Consider the following 25,000-nt stretch of genomic DNA (forward strand, 5'->3'; position numbering starts at 1 on the left):
AATCGGACGGCAGACAGGAGAACCTGCCACCAAGGAGCTGGAGAGAAACTGCTTGTGGAGCCTTTCTTCCTTTTCCCTGCTTTGTTCCAATAATTTTGTGTTCGGTAAGTTCCCTGGCTTTGCAGCTAATCGTTGCTGTTGAATGAATGAGCTTTGGCAAATGGATCGGTAATTTGGACTAGGCACTTGCTGTCAGAAGTGTTTGTCAGTGTTTGGGCTTCTGACAAATTCTACAATTGCTTTTAATGAGTAAAATAGCTTGAAAGATGAAACAAAACCCCAGCAAATCAATTATTCACCTGGATCCTTGGAAGACTGCTTGCTTCGCTTGCTAAAGTTTCTCAGGTTTCATTCTGTCCGTTTCGTTGGTTGGGTGAGCATTGAAAAGAACAAGTCTCTTTGTCACCAATTCCTTTTCCTAATCTGCCAAAAGGAGGTAGGTACAGGATGGTTTGTCCGTCCTCTCCTGCCCCCCTCCCAGCTCACCCTCCTGAGCGATCCGTAAATCTTAAAACAGATTGTTTGCCTGGTAACCAGCTCCAACGGAGCTGAACCTGTGCAAGGCAAGATTCAAATTGCAGTCTTTTGTGTGAGCAGAACCGGGGGGCTGTGAATAATTGTTATTGTAGCAAGTATTGTGACTGGCGAGTATTGGACTGTACGGTGTTAGTCCCTGCATTTTGCTGGGACAAGATCAGCATCCAAGGAGATTAAAACATTTGGCATGCCTGTTGATGATGTGAGGGAGGAAGTAGAATGAAAAGAATAATAATAAAGATAGGTTCTATCTAAGGAAAGAGCGGTACCATGCACCCGCAGGACAGACAAATGCAGAGACTTGTATTTCTGGAACTGGGATCATTCTCTCTAGTTTCTATGCCCATGAATAATTACTAGAGACTGTGTTTTGGTGCTTATCTGGGTATGTTGCAGGGTCCCCGTTTGAGGTTATGGCTGCTGGCAGGGTAAGCACTAGTTCTTGGTCAAGGAGCTGTAGCAAGTCTTTTCTTCTGCAGAAGGAAAGAAGTAAAAAAAAATATATGCTGCACCTTCCTGGATTCCTTTCTGCTGTATGGTTTGCCTCTGTCCAAATCTCATGAAAATGAACAGCTTGATGTACTTTTTTTTTTTTATTTTCCTTTTCTTTTTTTTTTCACAGTAGCAGATTTAACTATGGTGCATATGGCATATTCTATATAGACAGAAATAGCAAGATATTTTTCTGAATTTTGCTGTTGTAGCTGCAGTGTTGACATTTGCTTTATTTCAAGAGCAAGGAGCGATTGTCTTCTGAACCTCTAATGTTTGTCTGTCCAACGCACTTCTTTTGTTTTTAATTATGCTCCCTCTTTAAATATAGAATGTGTCCTTCTGACAAAAATATACATTTCATCCTCAGGAAAAGCAACTTGAGTTGGTGTAGATTTGAAAAAGGGTCAACATTTTTTTTCACCAGAGCTAAGTTTTATACTTGACTTTTTTGTTTTTCTAATTTGGTCATTGGTATACTACTTTACTTTCAATAAAGTTACTTCTTTCTTAGTACATTTACTAATCGCATCAAACTTGGCAATTTTGTAATATGAAATATATCTTTTTCTAGGAACACATTTTCCCAGACATAGTTCTTCTGTCTGCAAATAGCTTTTTCCATATTTTCCATTCTCTGAATAAGTTTTGCTTAGAAAAAAAAAGCAGAGGAGTTTGCTGTATTGTGCTTGGCACTTCTGGGTGTGTAACCTGATATATGGTTTCTAATCTGCAAGCAGCTACCCCACAAAGGGTCTTAACTTGTCTTTTGTCTTAGTTCTAGTTCAAAGCCTCTGGACCACAGCAGTAATGAATGATTAAGGCAGGAAATTCAGCAAATCATTTCAAATATACAGGCACCTTACTTCATTAGTTCAGTTAACCCATGATGTTTTATAAAGCTCAGGACACAGTAGTGGTCCCTAAAAGTATTCTTATACCTTAATGCCAAGAACAATATAATAGTTATATAATACGACTATGTAAATATAGCTCTATATCGTTATGAAGGATCTGTATAGTAAAATGTAATTTGAATTTTATTATTGCATATTTTAAAAAACTGCATGCTAAGGCCACAGTTTATTTTGCAGCAATATCAGCTTTTGATCCAGTGTGATTTTATGGAGAAAGAAACCAATGTGTGCCAATCTGTTAAGTGAGTTTCTTTACATTTGGTGATGGGTTTTCTATCTTCTCCACACAACAAGTTAAGGCTCTATTTACAGCTACAAAAGAAACTTCAGTAGAAGTTATTCTCTAATTAAATTTATGGAAAGACAACGGTGGCAAGAATTTTTCTGAGAGAGCATAGGATTAAAAACCAAAGAGGCATTAACAATTTGCCTGCGTGACACAGAATTTCCTTTGAGTCTGGGGAGGATGGCAGTGATAGAACTATTTAAAGGATCTGTTCATGGACTGGGAGGATAGCTAAAAGGGCTGAGCATAAGCTTTGTGAACAGGAGCCCTGGGTTCAGTCCCCAGCACCACATGGTCCTCTGAACACCAATGAAAGTGCTCCTTCCCTCTAGAACAGCGGTCCTCAAACTATGGCCCTCAGGCCACATATTGTATTTGAATCTGTTTTGTTTCTTCATTGCAAAATAAGATATATGCAGTGTGCATAAGAATTCATTCATGGGCCCAGAGATATAGCACAGCGGCATTTGCTTTGCAAGCAGCCGATCCAGGACCAAAGGTGGTTGGTTCAAATCCCGGTGTCCCATATGGTCCCCCGTGCCTGCCAGGAGCTATTTCTGAGTAGACAGCCAGGAGTAACCCCTGAGCAATGCCGGGTGTGGCCCAAAAAACAAAACAAATAATAATAATAATAATAATAATAATAATAATAATTCATTCATAAGTTTTGTTTTTACTATAGTCAGATCCTCCAATGGTCTGAGGAACAGTGAACTGGCCCCCTGTTTAAAAAGTTTGAGGACCCCTGCTCTAGAAAATAATAATGATAAAAGAGATGACAGATCTGTCTCCCAGAGTATCAAGGAAAGAGCAGACAATTGGACAATACCTATTTATCTGTAATATGGAATAAAGAAAATTTAAAAAATTAGATGGGTATATATACAATTTATATAAAACAAGACGTATATTCTTTGGTTCCAACTATTTATTATCTTATCTATTAAATGTTGGGGGTGAGGTTTGATCACATTTGGTGACACTCAGGGGTTTCTCCTGGCTGTGCACTCAGAAATTGCTGCCAGGGGATGGAACCTTGGTTCGTCCTAGGCTAGTGCACACAAGGCAGATGCCTTACCACTTGTGCCACTGCTCTGGTCCCATTATCAATTTTTTTTTTTTTTTGGTTTTTGGGCCACACCCGACATTGCTCAGGGGTTATTCCTGGCTGTCTGCTCAGAAATAGCTCCTGACAGGCATGGGGACCATATGGGACACCGGGATTCGAACCAACCACCTTTGGTCCTGGATCAGCTGCTTGCAAGGCAAACACCACTGTGCTATCTCTCTGGGCCCTATCTTTTAATTTTTTAAAGATATATTAATTCATTTTAGTAACAGTTATGAAACAAATATACATAGTAAATAGACTAAACTTTTTCTTACTAGTCTTCTCTCCATTTAGCTAGACACTGTTAGTTTTTATTTTGAAAATTTAGACAACATAAGGTTATCAATTGATACCAATAATATCACATAGCTTCCTAAATAATTTTTCTAACCAATGATTAGTCCATACTTCCAGGCCTGATACTATATTGAATGATTTAAATATATTTTCTCACATAATCCTCTCACAACCTTACTAGATAGGTTCTCTTCTAAACTGTATTATCAAATTAAGAAACTATTAAAGAAAAGTTCAATTACATATTGCTAATTGAAATTCTTATTGGCAGCACTAGTATATACACTCACACTTCTCTAATTATACATCTGCTCTGTTAACCATCATGGTGAAATTATTCAGTAGGATATTCATGTTTGTTCTTTTGTGGTAACATTTTGGTGCTTAGCACTATATCTATTTTGATTTTCTCCCCACATATTAATCTTTGCTCACATTTAGGGAGTTTTTTATTTTTATTTTTTGTTTTTGGACTACACCCAGTGACGCTCAGGGGTTACTCCTGGCTATGCACTCGAAATTGCTTCTGGCTTGGGGAAGGACTATGTGGAACCCTGGGGGATAGAACCATGGTCCATTCTAGGTTAGTGCATGCTAGGCAAATGCCTTACTGTTTAGCCACCGCTCCAGCCCAAGGGACAGTTTTTAAATGAAATTGGGAATTACCTTTTCTTTCATTTTTCAGTGAGAATTACATTTTCTTATTCTCATCCAAGTATAAAAATCTAGGATGAAGAGACAAGTAACTTAAAAAAGATGATAAACTTGTTAAGTTCAAATGAAACTTAAGAAGTTACTCTGAATCAGTACTTCTCTTTAATAGGGATAAATTTCTTCTGTGCCTTTGACTTCAAAGCATTACAGACAGGAATTGGGAAGGAAGGAGGGTGGACATTGGTGGTGGGAATGTTGCACTGGTAAAGGAGGGTGTTCTTTCCATGACTGAAACCCAACTACAATTATGCTTGTAATCATGGTGCTTAAATAAAGATTTTATAAAAAAAAAAAAAAGCATTATGGGCTAAGAATTCTTTGTTTGATTTTGGTTTTGACTTTTCCCCCATTAAGCCAAAAGAGATCACTTGGGGAAAAAAAAGTGATGGAAGTAGGAAGATTTGGGGCTAGAGAGATGATAGTACATTGCTAAAGCACTTGCTTTATATATAGCTGACCTAGGTTCAATCCCTGGTACCCCGTAGGAGTGATACATGAACACAGAGCCAGTAGTAAGCCTTGAGCACCATAGGATATGTCCCTCAAACAAACAAAAAGTATGAAGATTTCAGTTTATCTTGTTCAATTATATAAATGATAACAGTCTGATCCACAAATGCTAGTTATTCATTTGGCTTCCAGTTTTGTCATAGGCTGACTTTGGAAGGGGAATTTGGAGTTAACTGGATTTAAATTATAAGTCTTTTATGCCATTTGAATGTACAGTTGCTCAGAAAAATATATCGTTAATTTTATGTGCTCTTTTCTCATCTAAGGTTAAGTTGCAATTGTAACTCAGGATTGAGGCACTAATGGTTCCAATGAAATGTTGCCTTACAAGCTGCCTTTCTATGCCTTTCATCATTATTAAAATCCTTCTCTGTCCAGTGCTCGAATCTCTCAAGGGCTTATTTAAGTCTTGGGTTGTAATTGGCCATAAAGGTCCACCTGAAAGGAACTAAGAGTTCTTCTAGCAAAGCTCTTTAAGAAATGTAATGGGTTATTCGAGTTTTGTTGTTTTTCAGCAGCATGAAAGCTTCTATTCAAGTAACAGTAAATCTTTTGTCTTTTATTTATTTTTAAATTATGCATATATCTTAGTATTCCCAGCTACTTAATGTTGCAATCTGATTCCCTCATTTATAAAGCAAGCATAGTTATTTGATTTGCAGAACCAGGAAGACTTAAATAAGATAACTCATGGATCAGTAAAAATCCATTCTTTCATCTATATGAAAACAGTTGCAATACTTTTTACACTGTCTATAGTTTGCACATAGTATGCCAATGTTCAGTGTAAATTCAATTAAAAATGAAAATTAAGTTGATGGTGCTGAAGACTAAGGCAAGTGCCACAAACATCTATTCAATGTCTATTTTTTAATAAGATGTGCTATTTATTATTTTCAGAGGAAAAAAGAAAAATCAAGAAATTGAATTAGGGATAAAAATGGCTATTTTTAATGTCCAACTCTAAGTTATGTCAAAATACACAGAAAATATGCAAAATACCTAGCCAAAATGTTTTCTGGTCTGAGTATAATTAAGAGAGCAAATGGTCAAAAAGCAATTATTGTGGGACCATGATGGTAGTTAGTCTTAGGTTACAGATAGTAGCACTAATACAGGAAACATGACAAGGCTGAAATAAATAGGTTCTTAACTTTGGGAGCCACAGAATCCTAATTCTTGCTTTGCTGCTATATGTTAGTTTACAATCATCTGTTTATTCTCTTTATTGAGAAAGTTATTGAATAATGGTTATTTGTAAAAGAAAGCAATATAATAGGCTACTCTTTCTACTCAGAAAACACACTGCATTGAACTGAGTTCTTTTACCCATTTCTCTTGAGCTAGGAAATCCCTTAGTTAAAATACTATAGTTTTTCATCTTTGCAATATCAACATCAAATAGAAGCTCTGGCATATAGTTCATACAAAATATGATTAATAATATATGAGTAAAACAGGTAAATAAAGAAAGTAATCTAGTTTTTTTCAGACCAGAAAACATTTTTGTTTTGTTTTTGTTTTGGGGTCACATTCAATGGTGCTCAGGGTTACTCCTGGCTCTCCACTCAGAAATCACTCCTGGCAGGCATGGGACCATATGGGACACGAATTTGAACCACTGTCCTGTCCTGGATCAGCTGCTTGCAAGGCAAGCTGTGCTATCTCTTTGACCCCCTACTGTTATCCTTTTTATGCCTCATTTTCCTTCTGAAGAAATTTGCTCAAAGAAAATGGCACACCTGGTATTACATATCTATTTGAAATTTGGTATCTTATAATATGAGGTTAAAAACTACAAGACAAATGAAGCTTCTTTTGAGTAGAAGTTTGTTAATTGGGTAGTGTGTAAAGTATTGGGAGTGGGATAGGTAGATAAAATATTTGTTGAATAAATGTTAATGCTCCATAGCAAAACTAGACTTAACCTTTTTCTGTGTGATTTTGTTTATATAATGTAATGGTTCTTTAGTTCTTCAGCCTGAGGTAACACTAGGATCTTCTTTGCACTAAGGAAATTAAATACTCTTGGATAAGTTTGTACTGAATCAGCTTGATAACTGCTTACCACAAAAACGCCTAACTCCAAATTTTATGAGATATGTTTTTGGATAGATTCCCCATTCCTACCCCCTCAGTTTTGCAGCACCGAGAGGAAGTGATAAAACTCTTATTGACTTTTAATAGGAGGTGTGGTCATTTTATGACATCCAAATGCAGTAATAAGTGTTCCTCTTGACTCACAAAGTCTGTCTCAGGGCTATCAACTTACCTACCTACCAAATGAACATTTTTCTAAATACTCATTTGTCTGGCTTGTTTCCAAAATATACCGGTACTCAGTGTGGCAATATTCAGAATCAAAGAACACATACTCTTGCCAATTCATCCTCTTCTAAAATATCTGTTCTGAAAATGTGCTGGCAAAGATAGGCAAGGGTATCTGTCCAAGGTGTATGTATGAGTGAGAAGCCTGAGATTAACTCAGAAAAACATTCAGAAGTAGAGATGTATTCAGTGACTATAAAGAAAATGCTCCCAGGGGCTCTAATTTCTTCCTCCTTCAAGTAGACAGCTCTTTAGTACAGAGAAAGAACCAGCTGCAACCAGAAATATGATTGATATAATGATTAAAAAGCACCTATGTCATTCAATAATTAAAAAGTGCCATTCTCTGATGAGACTGCTTCATTTCTCTGTGGTCTAAGCCTGTTTGGGGATAAAACCTCAGCAGTGCTCATGAGCTACTCCTGAATTGGTGCTCAGGGGTTGCTGTAATTAGTGTTCAGTGGACCATGTGTTGCCAAGAATGAGATATGAAACCTCTTTACAAATTGTGTCCATGAGCCCTTTTGGCTATTTTCCTTGCACCAAAAATTCTTTTGTTTTGTTTTGCTTTAAAGTTTTCTCCTAAGGGTAGACAAATAGCAAGAGAGACATTTTCTTTACAGAATTTCTCACTTCACTAATGTTTTGAGTTTCTAACAAATAGGAAATACCAAGAGACAAGCACTGATTTTCACAACTGCATTGAAACACTTGCAGCTCTTATAACAATAAAATTCTTATTACATTCAGGAACACATATTCTTGCTGGGCCCTTAGAGTGTCCCCTTCCAGGGATTTTTCCATACTGTCTCTACTAATAAGCAGGAACTGACAGAGATAGTTGCTAAAATTTCAGCATAAACTCCATGATAGTTTTTAAGAACTTATGACTATAACTGAGGAGAATATCCTTCAGACGTAAAAACAACAAAAATACTAAGATATTTAAAATTTACCATATTTTTCACACCATAGACACATTTGACCATAAGACGCGCATAGTTTTCAGATGAGGAAAGCAATATATATATATATATATATTCTAAAGCAAATGGTGCGCTATCAGGAAACAGTGGCTGGGAGCAACCAGCCTGTGAGGCCGAAGTATATTTAGAATACGCCAGTCCACAGCTGGTTAAACACATTTACTGAACTTTTTTTTACCATCAGAAAATACTCAGTCTTCAGCTCCAGGTGGCATTCACTCCATAAGACGCATATCATTTTCCCCCATCTTTTGGGGAGGAAAAGTGCATCTTATGGAACAAAAAATACAGTAGTCCTGTAAAATTATTTTAAAGAGATAAAATAAATTAGGGGCCGGAGCAATGGTGCAACAGTAGGGCTTTTGCCTTAACTGCAGCTGACCTAGGCCAGACCATAGTTCAATTCCCCAGCATCCCATATGGTCCCCCAAGCCAGGAGTGATTTCTGAGCAATACATAACCAGGAGTAACCCCTGAGCATCACCAGATGTGGCCCAAAAACAAAAAAAAAAAAAAAAAAGAAAGAAAGAAAATAAATTATTTAAAATTGTCTGGAAAGATTGGTAAGGAATTTGGACAGGGCAAAGAAAAAGGAGAAAGCAGAATAACAATTATTTTATTATTTAACAAATTAAAAACTGCCTCTTATTTTTGCTTACTGCCACTTTATTCTTTTTATCTCACATAACAGAACTTACAAAAGAGTAGAAATTAAATGAAAGAGTGTTCTTGGGCTTTCCTCAACTGAGATGATTATGTTAAAATATAACTGTCTAATATATTTTGCATTGCTTGCTTCAGTTGCCCAGGAGTAGAAATATGAGTCATAGGAACTCACTAAATTCATTACAATTTGATTATCGAAGCCTCCAATATCAACCTTTTTATGACCTTCACATGGCATAAGAACTTCAGAAAAAGTAGCAGTGCTTTGTCTAAGTCTAAATATTTAGCCTATTCACAAAGTCTGTCATCTTTAAATAGAAAGTGAAAGAACAAGATTCTTCATGAGTTATTATAATAAATCTAACTTTGCCCACCCACCAATTTATTATGTCTAAACACAAAATATGCATATACTTGCTCTAAGTTACATGGGAAGATGTAAATTTGCATATTGAATATGAATGGTTACACTTTTTACTTGCTTAACTGCCCTCCAGTGAATTTCTTAAGAACAAGTATGTTTTTATAGTTATCCTATGTGCCATCATTTCAACATAAAAACTCAACCAAAATACAGTGCTCATAAATATTGGCTAGCTGATACAATCACTAAATAAAAGATAGAAACAATGGGGTGGAAGCGATTGTACAGCAGGTAGGGTGTTTGCCTTGCAAGGGACCCCACCAAGGTTCATCCCCATATGGTCCCTTGAGCCTGCCAGGAGTGATTTTTAAATGCAGAGCTAGGAGTAATCCCTGAGCGCTGCTGGATATGGCCTCAGAAAAAACAAACAGATAAACAAAAAAGATAGAAACAATATGAGATTAAGAAGTTAGAAAATAATTCTAGAACTGAACTTAAAGATGGTGTATGAATTTACTAGATGTACAGAGAGCACTGTAAAATGCTTAGAGACTATTGTTTCTAATAGTAAAATTCATGCAGAATCTGCATGTTTAAAAAAAATGAAAAAGGCCCCAGTGTCTCTATAAACACTTGTAAAAAGAAAAGACAATTAGTTAAAAAAAAAATCCTCCAGGAAAAGAACTCCCTAGTTAAATATGGTGTTGCTGGATGCTTCTACCAAAATTGAAGAATTAATACCATTTGGTCGGAGAGATAGCATGGAGGTAGGGTGTTTGCCTTGCATGCAGAAGGAGAACGGTGGTTCATATCCCCGAATCCCATTTGGTCCCCTGAGCCTGCCAGGAGTGATTTCTGAGCATAGAGCCAGGAGTAACCCCTGAGCACTACGGGTGTGACCAAAAAAAAAAACAAAAACAAAAACAAAAACAAAAAAACAAAAAAAAAACAAAAAAAAGAATTAATACCATTTTATACAATACTCCCAGCAATGATCTCATGACACCATTTAAATAAAAATATTTAAAAAATTAAAAAAATTATTTAAATAAAATAAAAAATATATAAATATTTTAATGGGAATATGCCTGGGTTTGTGTTCCTAACTATAACTGCAGCTACACCTAACTTTTCATCATTGTTCTTCAAGTTTGTGGGTGTTAATAGCAGAGGTTTAGATTCTCAGTTACTTGAGAACTGATCTGTTTAGTTGTTTATATAAGAAGGCTACTAATAATACATCGCTTTTCAGATTATTTTCCTTACCATGCGGTGTTGAGTATGAGAATTTTTAATTACATACTCTGTTGAGTTAGCTGAGATTAAAGCTGTATATTCTCTGAGAAATAGGTGTGCCACATCCTATCTAACCCCAATGTGAGAGACATATGCAAAGTATTCATGTGGTTATGGGTTTGAAATTTAGATGGATGTCAAATGGACCCAATCCCTGGCCTACGGACAGTGTACTGGGCACTGGGTACAAGTGGAAAAAATAAAGACAACTCATGAAGCAACTAGAAAGTTTAGCACTACCTGGATAATAGCAAATTTTAGGTGTAATAATGATATTATGGTAATATTAGAAATAGGTCTTTATCTTTTTAGAGATATACTCTGACATTTGAAAGAAGGCTTATCAAAGTAATACAGAGAGAAAAATTAATTAGGAAAGAGAAGAGAGTAAGCATTGTTTGTTATCTTCCTTGAAGATAATCTTTCTTCCATATTCACCATGAGGTTCTAACTTCTTACTGTATCCCATCTACTCTAGGCATGTTTCCTAATTACCTGTCTGTGTGAGTTGCCATCATTAGAGTGAGATTATTATTAAAAATGGACATATTTCTTTGTCTTCCCATAGATTGGCTCGAGTCCAAAATGTTACCTAAGTGAAGTGATTGGATCAAGGTCTCATAGTTTTTCATCAGGACCTGAGTCAAGCAGTATATATCCCTTCATTTCCCATATTTCCATCTCATTATCAAGAAAACAGTCTTGGGGCCAGAGCAATAGCTCAGTGGTAGGGCATTTGCTTTGTCCATGGCTGACCCAGGATGGACTGCAGATCGATCCCCTGGTGTCCCATATGGTCCCCCAAGCCAGGAGCAATTTCTGAGCTCATAGCCAGGAGTAATGCTGAGAGTCACCTGGTGTGGCCCAAAAATCCAAAAAGAAAAGAAGAATCTCAATTCTGTGATACTTGAAATCACCACTAAAAGCCAACAATTCAACAATTTTGAATGAGATAATTCACACAATAGATTAAGTATTCATATAAGGCCATGTTGTGAGATCTTGTTCTTAATTAGTATAAGATAGTATCAATTTATTTCATTGTTATATATAATAAAATATTTAAAAATTCCATTTGAAACAATTTTTATATTATAATTATTATAATCTAATTTTTGCCCCTACATGTATAGTAAGTCTGAGGAAAGACTTCACCTTAGTTTCATTTAAATGTTAGGAACACTCTTTGCCCCTTTTCAGAGGCTGATTTTTAATACTAATAGAAATTGCACCTTTGAAAAAAATGCAGTAAAAAGATCAGAAGGGAGTTTGCCAGGTGATTTAATCAATGCTTTGCTTTTGCACCAAGCTATACTGAGAAGAGGCCAAGGCAAACAAAAACTGCCTCATTTTTATGGTTTTAAGAAAAGATTGTAATAAAATCACTCCTCATCAGTATGCTATTATGGACATATTAATTTACCTTACATTGCCACATCTTATCACTAATAAATATCTTGGCTGGCATGTATTACTATCAATAGAAAGAAACGAGCTGCCCTTCAGAATTCTTTTTATGCCAATCCCAGAGCAATACAATAAGATTAATTTATAAAGCCACATAGGAGCATGATATGTATCCTAATGAATCTGTTTCACAGGCCATATAGAGTTTGCTCTATTTGCGGGGTTGGGCAAGTGAATCAAAACCAAGCTGTGTTCAGAGCTTACTCCAAGATCTGTGTTGATCAGCATTCAGAGATGCAATACAATACTAGAGATGGAACCCAGGCTAGCTGTGTGCAAGGCATGGGCCGCATTAGATCACTGGATAATGAATTATTTCTGACTGCATAGGCTAAGCTTTACTTATAGAAAATGGGTCCAGCATCTGCCAAGAGTCACACCATTGCCCTATAAGTTAAGAAGTCAAATAACTTAAAGTAGAACTCTAATAATTTGGTTTTATTTTATATCAACTAGATTGAGATCTTTTTTTTTTTTTTTTTAAGTTTTTGGGCCATACCCAGTGGTGCTCAGGGGTTACTCCAGGCTATGTGCTCAGAAATCCCTCCTGGCTTGATGGACCATATGGGACGCTGGAGAATCAAACTGCAATCTGTCCTAGGTTAGCGCATGCAAAGCAAATGCCCTACTGCTTGTACCACGGCTCTAGCCCCTAGATTGAGCTCTTATTACAGTTTTGGATGAGACATCATTTTTGTTGTTGTTGATTTTGGTTGACGCTCAGGGGTTACTCCTGTCTATGTGCTCAGAAATTGCTGTTGGCTTGGGGGTGCCATCCAACTGTGGTCAGTCCTAGGCTACCGCTTGCAAGATACCTTACCTCTAGCGCCACTGCTTCAGCCCCAAGGATGAGACATGATTTTTGATCATCCCCATTAAAGCCAGAACCTCTTCCATTGGCTTTCCCTAATGCAGAATTCTATCATCACAAATAAGTATTCTTTCATTCCATTATTCACAAAACACCTCTTTAGAAGTTTTTTTGTCTTTTGCACTATTTTATGCTAGAAAATATATAAAAACTTACGTATTTTTCAGTATTTAATTTTTGTATTTTTTTATTTTAAAAGTTGGAACAATTACATGTCATAATTTCATAATATAAATAGACCTATAGGACCATCATAATTTTTCCAGTTGTGAACTTGATTTACCATAATTGAACTATTAGTTGATCTATCACTTAAGACTTAAAATTAGCTGGAAAGTATATTACATCTTGGGAATGTTGTAGTAGTGGACTGACCCAGAGCAATAAACTCCTCCCCTTGTTGAAACTAATTCAAATAACTCATTCCTCTTTACCTGTTACAAAATAATATTCTTATGTCTGATTATGACATTTCAATTTAGAAAATTATGTATAGAGGCAAATTAGTGCTGAATATGCTTCAGTTGAAAACAATCTATAAAGAAACATGCTTGGGCTTAAGCCCCTTGAAATGTTTTCTCTATATTCACAAATATATGTATATGTGTGTGTTGTATACATTTCTTTGCCAAATGTCTGTTTATACTGTATATGTCTGTTTATACAGAAATGCAACATGCAGTTAAAGACCACAGAATTAACAGTTTATAAACATAAATTTTGAGGGACTCTTGGCCTCTCAAAAGTAGAAACACTTCATTAACAAGGGAACATGATTTATATCTTTACATAATTACTGATGATTTACAAGTTTAAATCTTTTAGTGTTTGTGCCTTTATTTATCTAACTATTGCTAATTCTGTTTCAGAGGACAAAGTAATAAAATTGCACTTGAACCTGGATGCAATCAAAAATTCAATAATTATTATTCTTACAAGTTGTTTTAAATCTTTATTAAAAATTAAATAACCTTGGGGGCCGAAGCGATAGCACAGCAATATGGCATTTGCCTTGCACATGGCTGCCCAGGACAGACCTGGGTTCAATCCCCAGTTTCTTATATGGACCCCCTCTCCAGAAGCAATTTGAGCGCATAGCCAAGAGTAACCCCTGAGCATCACCGGGAGTGCCACCCTCCAAAAAATTAAACAACCTTAACCCTGGTAATATTATGTCATCCAAGAAATGCAACATGGATAAGTGAGGCCAAAAACATCTCAGATTCATTCCAAAGTTGATTTTGAATTAATTACTGTTTATTCAGTACCGTCTACTTTTGAAAAAAAATTTTTACTACTCCCATGTCCAGTACATTACCCCATAAGTTATCAAATATTATACCTTAAAAGGCGAGGGTCTAAGGGCATATAATACAGTTTTATTATTAATGATTGTAGTTGAGATAATAAATGCACTTGAAAAGATAAAAAAATAATGAATTTTGTAGACTTGAAATTCTCCATTATCTTTCCCTTCAAGCTTTTAAAACCTTCTAATCATAATATCTGCCTTATCCCTCAGAGCATTCAAACCTAACGTAGTCTTTAAAAAGTGGTATTCCCTGTTGTACTCCTTTGCTTTAAGCTACTAGCTACTTTATAGGCCAAAATTCATTCATGATCTTACTAGAAGGTAAAGCCTTCTAATTTGCATAAGACAAGCTAATGTGCCTTTTTTTGTTTCTACATGTCCACTGCCTCAGACAATATTTGACACAGTCAAATAATCCATAAATGGTAGAATAAAGGAAAACCTGATCCTTCTCTCCTGAAAGCAACTTTTTCTTCCATGTAAGATGCATCTCTTTGTAATTCAGTGTCCTCTCTGATTCGTTAAGTCGGTTCTTTTTTCTTTTAGTTTTTGTAGGGGAAGCACATCAAGTGGTGTCAGGGTTGTTTACTCATGGCTCTGCACTCAGGAATTACTCCTAGTGGTATTCAGGGGACTATATGAAATGCCAGGGATCAAACCCTGGTCGACACTTGCAAGGCAAATGCCTTACTCACTGTACTATCTCTCCAGTTCCATATTTCTTATGTGTACATATTTCACTTGTCAATGCTTGCAAATTTTCAAGGTATTCAATTTCTTTCTGAGTTTTCTGATGCCAAGTGTGATTGGATTTTTCTTCATTTAATCCCAAACTATCTATGACCTCATTCATCTCTACTGCTTTGACTGCTACCACTTGGCATGCAAAAGGCACCAATTCTATCTGTCCACCCCCAGAACCATCTAGTGAACTTAATTCTAGATTTTCTTTTAAGGGAAAGATGATGTATAATGACTCTGCTCCACCCACTCTGTGCCAGTTATTCCCACTCTCCCTGTCCAAGGACACCACACATAGTGAATCTACAAAAGCTTATATGTAGACACTCCAGTCTTTGTAATTATATAGTCTCTCTAGGTATGAATGTGAAAACAGGGCTAAGAAATCCTTCAGAATTGTGGCCGAGTGGGGCCAGAGAAATAGGCAGGGATTGACACTTGCCTTGCATACATCTGACCCCAGTTTAATCCCCAGTGATATAAATGTTCCCTGAGAATGCTAGGAGTGGCCTTTAAACAGTGAGAGATAGGAGTAAACCATGAACACCCCCTGATGTGTCCCTGTCTTTGAACACCTACAAATTTTGGGACTAGAGATTCTTACAAGACTTACAAAGAGAGGTCTGGATGTATCATCGCAGGCTTCCACAATTTTTATGATGGTAACAGTATTTTCTCAATGAATCTATCTTTACCCTCAACCACTTGCTGTTTTTGGTGCTTTCTGTCATTAGTCTTATAATAGCACATCAAAAATATTACTACCACTATCAGATACATGAGAGTATTCTAGGAGATAGAATCAACTTCTCTAGAGTTTAGGTCTTATAAGTCAGAATGAAATACATTTGCAACCAGATCAGACTGGCTGCAAATTGAACACTTTTGTCTACCACATTCCACCAGAACTAGTATTGTTTGGTTCTTTTAATTTGAAAAGTAGGAGTAAATAATTACTTCTCTGCCTGTGATGTCCTTGAAGTTTCTTATGCAAAATTTGAAGACCGTATTGTTACTGAAGGCCAGATTATTATTATGGTGCTGAATAATGGGAGTATCTAGGCATAAAAGTTAATGAAATTACTTAGCTGCAAGTGTTTTATGACTGAATTGACCCCTATGGCAAAGCATCCAACTGCAAAGGAACTTCAGGTTATACAAAAGAAATGACCTTTCATTTATTTGTTCAGTCACTGAGTATCTTGCAAGTGACTACTGTGAGACACACTCAGAGTAACTGCACTGATAATGCTGGTGTCTTGCTTTGCCTTGCTGGGTCTAACACGTATTTTAATAACTTGTGTTGAGGATTAATAAAACATTCTATTTTATAGGGAGTTTTCTAGCTGAAAGTATATACTAGCAGGCAAAGTGAAAACAGCACTCTTCACTCTAAGATAATATTTTTGCAGCAACATGGTATGTTGCACCTGCTGAGGACAGTGTTTGAATGGAAAAAGCAAGTTTTTGAGCACCGGACAGTCTAGATAAATCTCAACTCTGATATTTAATAGTTAGCTGTGTAATTCTAAATTATTTTATTTCTAGGATCCTTGAACTGTAAGGTAGAAATCCTATACTTTGAATGGGTTGCTTTCTTCAACTTCTTATTTATGGTCCTTCAAAATCAGCCAAAAAACCAGACAGAGTCCTTTGAATTATAAGCACAAAGGGAAGAGTAGTTGGATGCTTAGAAATTCTAAGGATTGAAGAAATGAAAGTTTCAGGGCAGAAGCTCTCAAACCTCAAAAATTCCAAGAAGCCATTGCCTGAACCAAAGTTTTAAAAATTGTTTGAAGGGTGGGTATATTACATTCTGCAGTTCTCACAGTTTACTTATGGCTCTGTGCTTGGGGATCACTCTAGTGGTGCCAGGGGTCAAACCTGAATTGACTTCATGTGAGCAAGCACCTTATCTACTGTACTATATCACCCTGATGTCAAAGACAGTTTTGTTGTTGTTGTTGTTGTTGTCTTCATATCTGAATCTGAAACTCAACAGAGAACTGTTAAGAACATTGGGGCAGGGAGATATTACAACAGGGAGGGTGATTGACTTTCAAGATTGAAGCTTTTGTTTGATCTCCAATACCACATATCAAGCTCTAAGCACCTCCAGGAGTAATCCCAGAGTATCGAGCCAAAAGTAAGCCCTGACCACTTTTGAATATGGCCTATTCTCTTTCCCCCAAAGTGACTGAAGCTGCTATAAAAATATGTAGCAGTGGTAGAACTGCTAGTGTGTCACTATCCTTTCACATTCCAAATCTCCAGATTTCCTGGTTTGGAAGAATATAAACAGTAATTCTGTTTCCAAGAGATTCTGGTGATATGGTTCTAAGACTTTTTTGAACCCCTGTGAATACAAAGGAAGTCATTTGGAGAGGGGTCAACTGTTATTATTAAGAACTGGTATAATCACCAATACATGTTAGGAATTGTTCTGCAAGAACAAAATAGTTCCCACATGTGGCTCTCATTTAATTTTGAGAGATTAAATGAACTACCTCAGTAACAATTAGTAGTGCCAGCTACAGAGTAATTTGCAAATAATTTTTTCCTTCTTCTGAGTCTTTCATGGCCCACTCTGTCTTCTCCCTAAGATTAATGATGAGGTTAGTAATTCAAAGATTTAAAAGATATTAACCAAGGGAATGGCTTGGGAACAAAATAGCAAGAGTTTATTTACCCGTATTTGTTTTATATATATAGTTCTTTTTTACTTTGGATTAATGTTCTAGTTCATTTGAATATGCTTCTAAACATGTATTCTCCAAATAGACAATGCAGAAAACAAATGGTTAATGAATTTATCAGTAGTTTTATCAGTGCCAGTACATTAAAATGAAAAATGTCACACAAAATCTCATATTTCTTGTAACAGGCAAGGGAATGAAAAACATGTCAGGACATGCATTAATGTACTCATTTATAGAGATGATTCATTTGCTCTATACTGAGGGTTTACCAATCACATATTTACCTCCAACAGGTTACTGAAATAATGCTTCCTGTCCTTGACTCAAACTTACAGTGTAGCTTCTTTATTTACCCTTTATTGGGGTAGCTCTATAGTGTCCTTCAGTGTGAGGGAGGGGAGAAGGATAGAATACTGTCTTGTACACTTGCAGTTGTCTTTGCCCTTAATTCCAGAGAAAAAGACAGACTTTGATAAGGGAAATGATCTGCATATTAATACATATATTGCTTTCAGAGATAGGAAAGACTAAACTCAAGAGGAGAATCATTGAACAGTTTAGGGCTCAGTATTAACATACTTTTTCCCTTGAGGGTAGCCATAATGTGGATTGTTTTTTTTTGATTTTTTATTTTTTTTGTTTTTGTTTTTTCTTTTTTCAGGCCACACCCATTTGGTGCTCAGGGGTTACTCCTGGCTAAATGCTCAGATATTGCCCCTGGCTTGTGGGGACCCACAGTCCTTCCTTGGCTTGGCTAGCGCTTGCAAGGCACACCTTACCTCCAGCGCCACCTCACCGGCCCCCATAATGTGGATTTATAGAAAATTTTACATATTTATTTATTTATTTATTTATTTATTTTGGTTTTTGAGCCACACCCGTTTGACGTTCAGGGGCTACTCCTGGCTATGCGCTCAGAAATCACTCCTGGCTTGGGGGGACCATATAGGACACCAGGGGATCGAACCTCGGTCCATCCTATGCTATCACTTGCAAGGCAGACACCTTACCTTTAGTGCCACCTTCCTGGCCCCAGATTTTACATATTTAAAATGCTGTACTTTGATTTGCATTTCTGAAAAATAAAATCAAAAGAGGCACCCTTTTCATCATGACACTTGACCTGCTGGTGATGCTTTGTGCTTATGTGTATTTTTGGCATAGAGACAAAACATTATTAATAATTTTTCTATGTAATTCCCTTTACTGGGCTAAGAACCACTTAAGGCTGAGATTATGTCTTGTTGCCCCAGACTAACAATATTAGATATGATTCCCCAACCTTGAGTGTGATCTCTAGTGCAAAGCCAAGAATAAACTGCCAGGTTTGTCATGAACATGTTGGGCTAGAATATGAATCAACCGCATGCAGACAGTGATTAAATCCTTGTACTCTTTCCTTGGCTCCCAGAAAATATAGTTCATATGTTTATTTCTGTGGAAAAAACCTGTAATATGAACAATCTTGTAACCATGAAGTTTAATAAAAAAAGAGATGTCAGGTGTGGCTCAAAAAAAAAAAAAACCCAACAACAACAACAACAACAAAAATGGTAAGGGCCAAAGTGATAGTATAGTGGATAGGGCATTTGCCTTGCAAGTGGCTTACCTGGGTTCGATCCCCAGCATCACTATGGTCTCCCGAGCCTACCAGTAGCAGTTTATGAGTGCATAGCCAGGAGTAATTCCTGAGCACTGCCGGATATGGCCCCCCAAAATAAACCAAACAACCCCCCAAAACAAATAAAAACACAAATGATAATAATAGTAATTAAAATGAAATATCATTCTGCACATATTTTTTTTTCACTCTCACAATTCTGGGCCTCTATTCCTCCTCCAGAATAAACTATTTGTGTCTTATTTTTCTCAGCTATACAACATTTATTTGTAAAGTCATAATATGAGTCATCCAAAGTCACAGTAGTAATTATAAGACTTGCATACATTTTTTTAGTTTGGAAAAATGGTAATTAATATTTTAATCAGTTCATAATATGTTGAAGTAAGCAAAACTTAAACCCTCATTATCATAATTTTGACTATTTTTCCTATTTATTTTATGTATCTAGAGTAGGGTATGGGGAATGAATTTATAGGTTCTAGAGGTCAACTATAGGTTTTAATTATTTACTAGCATTTGTCAGCAATCTGAATTGGAGAAATAATTTCATTTGTTGGGCATCAGTCTCCTTATTTATACAACCAAACAGATGGTAATAATAAAACTGAGGGGCTGCACAAAAGGCAAGTGTGCATGTTTTCCTTACTCAATGCTGAGATTTTATCCCTGAAATCTTATGGTCCTCCGAGTAACATATCAAGTCAGTAGTAGATTATAAGCAACACTAAGTGTGAAAATGCCCAAACAAAAAAATATTAAAAAAATTGAAACAATCTCCACCTCACAATATATCTGTAATGATTATATTAATGTATGTGTAACTATATATGCAAAAGAAAACATATTTTGTTCTTTCACTGAAAACAAAATGTCTCTTTTTCACTTCATGAAATCATTGAAAACTATTTGCACACCAAAAGTAGAATTGTAGATTCTCCTTATTAAACAGTGCTAAAAACAATATTCAATATAAATAGATGAACAGAAAACTTTTAATAGTTGTATCAGTGCAAAAGTCAAAATTAAAAATAACAAACTGGAATGCTGCAAGCTTGTCATGCTTTTTAACACAATTGTCAAGAGCTGTTCCTACTTTTTTTCCTTATTTTTTTTTAATCTCGGACACTTAGTGTTCCGTATTACCTTCTGGGAATAGTAACAAAATTCTGGAGGTATAAATTCAATCTGAAAGACAAGAGGAAGGAAACAGACTGTACAGTTTAGTAAATTAAATTGTGAAGAAAAATATTTGAGATTGAGATGGTGATTAGATGAAAAAGAGACCTTTCTAGGAAGGATATCTTAAGTAAGAAAGAATAGTAGAGAGAATTTTATTGAACAGTTGGAAAACTCTTGCTAGTGACCTGGAATTACCAGAATTTTCTGGCTCTTCTTGAGCAATGGGTCACATCCGGCAGTGCTCAGGGGTTACTCCTGGCTCTACACTCAGAAATGGCTCCTGGCAGGCTCCAAGGACAATATGGGATGCCGGGATTCGAACCACCGTCGTTCTGCATGGAAGGCAAACACCTTACCTCCATGCTATCTCTCCAGTCCCCAGAATCACTCTTAAGGCCACATAGGAAAGTGGTAACTTGATCTCCTAATTAGTTAAAGATCAAATAGGCCACAATAACAAAGTATTCATCTGACTTTACAATTTTATATAAGATGAATAGAATGAACAGTAAAACAATACAATTTAATGCAGAGTCACTTTTATGGAAGGCAGACTTTGGGAACAGGGAGCTGGAAAATAGTGATTAACTCCTGGTACATGGATTGAAGTAGGGGTCTGGAGCCCCATTACCTGTTATCAAATCCCAGATCAAAAAATTTACATTGTCTTCTGTTCCGCAGTTTATCTGTAAAAGGAAGTTAAAGAAAAATTGTTAATGTGCAGACCTGGAAGTTCATTGGCATGTTGAACTGGATGCATCAGAGCATTAGAGGGAAAATCAAATTTACTGACTTGCATTGCCTTCCAATATCAAGTTAAAGTAATTGCCTGAGGAAAGATTTAGAAGTAGGGTAGGGAAGGGTAAAGGAAGAAACAAAAGGAATTCAGTAAGGGTATGTATGTATGGGAAGAAAAGATTTCTGTACTACTGTAGATCCTCTATTTTGGGTCTGGACCAAAGAATAGAAAATGGAAGGTGAACTCTCTCTCTAATTAATCCCCATGTGCCTCAGTTTCATCATCTATAAAATGAGATCATGGCATCCTACCTCATTGACTCGTTAAGATTAGTTGAGACTGTACATGTATAGCTCTTAGAATAATGTCTGACACAAGAAAATGCTTGAAACATCTTGGCTATTATTATAGTTAGTATTGCACGTACATGTAATGTGTTTTTAATGTATATCTTGAACTATAAAAAGCACTGAGATATTGAAGTAAAAGAAAGACATGGGTAGCCATGGTAGCCAGCATAACCACTGAGTTCGTAACATCCAGCATATGAGCCTGGTTTTTTTTTTTTGTCTTGTTTTGTTTTTGGGGCACACCCGTTGACTCTCAGGGGTTACTCCTGGCTATGTGCTCAGAAATTGCTCCTGGCTTGGGGGGGGGGAGGGGACCATATGGGTCGCCGGGGAATAGAATTGTGGTCCGTCCTAGGCTAGCGCTTGCAGGGCAGATGACTTACCTCTAGCACCACTGCTCTGGCCCCCTGAGCCTGGTTTAACATCTTTTGTGATTCACCATTGTCAAATCTGTAAACTGCAGCTGAAGCTAAATCCCACTTTAAGAATTTTCTATACAAGTCTAACTATAATAAAGGTGGCATAAATATGCAAAGTGAAGATACTATAAATAGTTGACATTGTGGGAGAGCACTGCCTATTAAGTATTTTGCACACTGTTGCTCTGTGTTTGTAATCACATAGTCTAGGCCATTATGGCTGTTATGTAACTTGCCCAAATCCATACGTATTAGTCATATCGTTCTTCTTCAGCCTGGCTTTCTTAGGTATAGTAGTTCTTGAATGAATATCAATTATTTTCTGAAAGGCAGCTATGGGTATTTCTCTTCGGTGATGAGAAGAACTTTGAGCAGAGAATATTTGACTGGTAAGTAGCAGTGTAACAAGCAATGATTTGACAAGGGCAAAGCTTGCTGGTAAAATTCACCAAGTAAGTAAATGACTATTTGACTAGAGAATAAAATGAGAGAAATATTAATGGCAAAGATAAGATTAGAAGTCAGATATTTAGATTCTAGGCTAACATAGAGAGACACTAATCAGTCTCAAGTGCACTTATCTCCTCGCCTAATTATGGGATTTGTGAGTTAAGGAAAGCAATTGATGGTGTGCTTTTTTTTTTTTTTCAGTTGTTGCTTGGTTTTGTTGGAGGGAGCATTAACGAAGTGAAGGGCGTGGGCCCTACATAGTGGTGCTCTTGGTTACTCCTGGCTTTGTGCTTAGGAGTGACCCCTTGTATTGCTCAGGTGAATCCTTTGTGGACCCAGGAATTCTCACTGCCATATACAAGACAAGTGTTTTAACCCCAGGCCAAGTAGTTGCAGCACTTGCTAGTATCACACACTTCCTTATGGTAGTTGTACACATCTGGCTGTACACAGCAATGGTACACTTTGCAATGACACTAGCATTCCAGATAGTGGTGTTACTAATAACACTGGTGATTGAACTCATGGCCTCACAACTTAAAGGCAAGAGTCATTAGCATAGTCCCTGAGCCCCTGTCCATTTCTTAAGACAACTCATTAATCATGACTTGAGATTAATTATAATTAATCAAACACGACTAATGGTTTACCTCTGTAAATGCTGTAGTAGCAGAAAATCACAGACCAAAAATATACATAGATATATATACATAGACCAACATATATATGACCAATAAAGAACTATTACAGACCAAAATATACATATATATATATATATATATGACCAATAAAGAGCTATAGGAACTCAAGTGTGGAAAAGTTACTCTTGCCATCTGAAGTTCAATGCAATGTTGACTCAGTGACATTGGCACTGGATTTGGGAATATGAAGAGGAAAGAGCTTAGGAGATACTAATAGGATAACAAATAGAAGATAATCTGTCTCAAAGAGAAAAGAACTGGTGATATGAGTGTCACTGGTAATAAGAGCTCCTACCTCTTGGGGCTAGAGCCTGGAAACAGGAGTTCCTATCCCATGTTGCTATTAGAGTCAAGTGATCAGAGTTTCATATAACAAGTTTAATTCATTGATGGCATGTAGAGGACAATAAAATATAGTTTCAAAACCTTCATTGTAATCAAAGTATTACATTAGAAAGGAGCAATGGGGGGCCCGGAGAGATAGCACAGCGGCGTTTGCCTTGCAAGCAGCCGATCCAGGACCAAAGGTGGTTGGTTCGAATCCCGGTGTCCCATATGGTCCCCGTGCCTGCCAGGAGCTATTTCTGAGCAGACAGCAAGGAGTAACCCCTGAGCACCGCCGGGTGTGGCCCAAAAATGAAAAAATAAATAAATAAATAAATAAATAGAGCAATGGGAAGGAAACAATGATTTTTCATGACAAACAAATTTGCAACATACTTAAAAAATTGGGGATATATGAAATTATGCCATGAAACAAATTTTTCTGTGGGGCTTCCCAAGCAGTGCTCAGGTACTCAAAAGTCAATCATGGTAATATTAAGCCCAGTTCTGTGAGTCTGATGATCCAGGGACCACAAAAACTACCCTGGCTATGTTCAGGGTCAGCAGAGCTACAACTGGTAACACTCCAGTGTCACAGATTGAACTTGGAGCCTGTTGTGTATAAGGTTTTAACTTTTGTCTCTTGACATATCTCCTAGTTTACAAATCCTTCTCCTATAAAATAGCAAATTGCCTCCTTCTACCTGCATGAATTCTTCCTCCCTTTCCCTGTGTACCACCAAGGAGGGAAAGTAGGTAGGATAAAGAGTATCAAATATAAGTGTTCTCGGTGCTTCCTAACTTTCTGTTCCAGATTACCTCTATAGAATAAGAAAGCTAGAGGACACTTAGGACTGAAACTTAATCATGAACAACTTTGTAACTGTGAGAAAAGAAATGAGATCACATACATACACATGTATATAAAAGCATCATATCTCATGACCCATTGGAGTTTGTTCCGGACATACTAGAATAATGCTATATATGCCAATCAACAAATAAATAGGTAAATGAGGGGATAAAGAAAGATTAGAGGAGAGATCTTCTCAAGACATAAACCAGGAGAAAGTGAGTGGTTGTTGGATATATCCCAGCGAGAGTCTCTAATATTAGCAAGGCTTGACTTTGCAGGACTTTACAATCATTTTTTTTTCCTTTTTGGGCCACACCCTGTGATGCTCAGGGGCTACTCCTGGCTATGCACTCAGAAATCGTTCCTGGCTTGGGGGACCATATGGGATGCCAGGGGATCAACCTTAGTCTGTCCTAGGTTAGCACATGTATGGCAAACACCTTACAGCTTTCGCTACTGCTCTAGCCCTACAATCACTTTAATTCAAGTAAATTGGCAGTTTTTTGGAAAGTACTATTTCATTGGCATGGAATTTTGCTGGAAGTGAAATAAATCAAACTTTTAGCAAAGGTCACCCTGCTGATTGTTCAGGATTGTGCTCTTCACATCTCGTTAACATTACTGAATTCTTAACACACTTAACACAGGCTGCAAGATGTTTCCCTTATGTGTCTTCTTGATCATTTATAGCTGGATTAGCTGCCCAGGTGCTGCCCTGGGAATCTTTTCTGCCATGTTTCCTAAAAGGTTTAGGTTATTTCCAT

At 36.8% G+C, this 25,000-nt stretch overlaps 1 protein-coding gene across 16 annotated transcripts in view; it reads left to right on the plus strand.

The window, feature by feature from the left end:
* The window catches only part of DLG2 (discs large MAGUK scaffold protein 2), a 2,242,830-nt gene that overhangs the window by 2,047,044 nt on the left and 170,786 nt on the right, over positions 1 to 25,000 (plus strand). Inside the window, exon 1 of one of the 16 annotated variants that reach the window (XM_049780033.1) lies at positions 1 to 104. This exon is cut by the window's left edge and continues 247 nt beyond it. The exons of the other annotated variants lie outside the window; for them this stretch is intronic. The gene's annotated coding sequence lies outside the window, so the exon portion shown is untranslated. The remainder of the gene's footprint in view (positions 105 to 25,000) is intronic. 16 annotated transcript variants of the gene reach the window in all.

The sequence above is a fragment of the Suncus etruscus genome, chromosome 9 (genome assembly GCF_024139225.1).
Source record: "Suncus etruscus isolate mSunEtr1 chromosome 9, mSunEtr1.pri.cur, whole genome shotgun sequence".
Taxonomy (NCBI): domain Eukaryota; kingdom Metazoa; phylum Chordata; class Mammalia; order Eulipotyphla; family Soricidae; genus Suncus; species Suncus etruscus.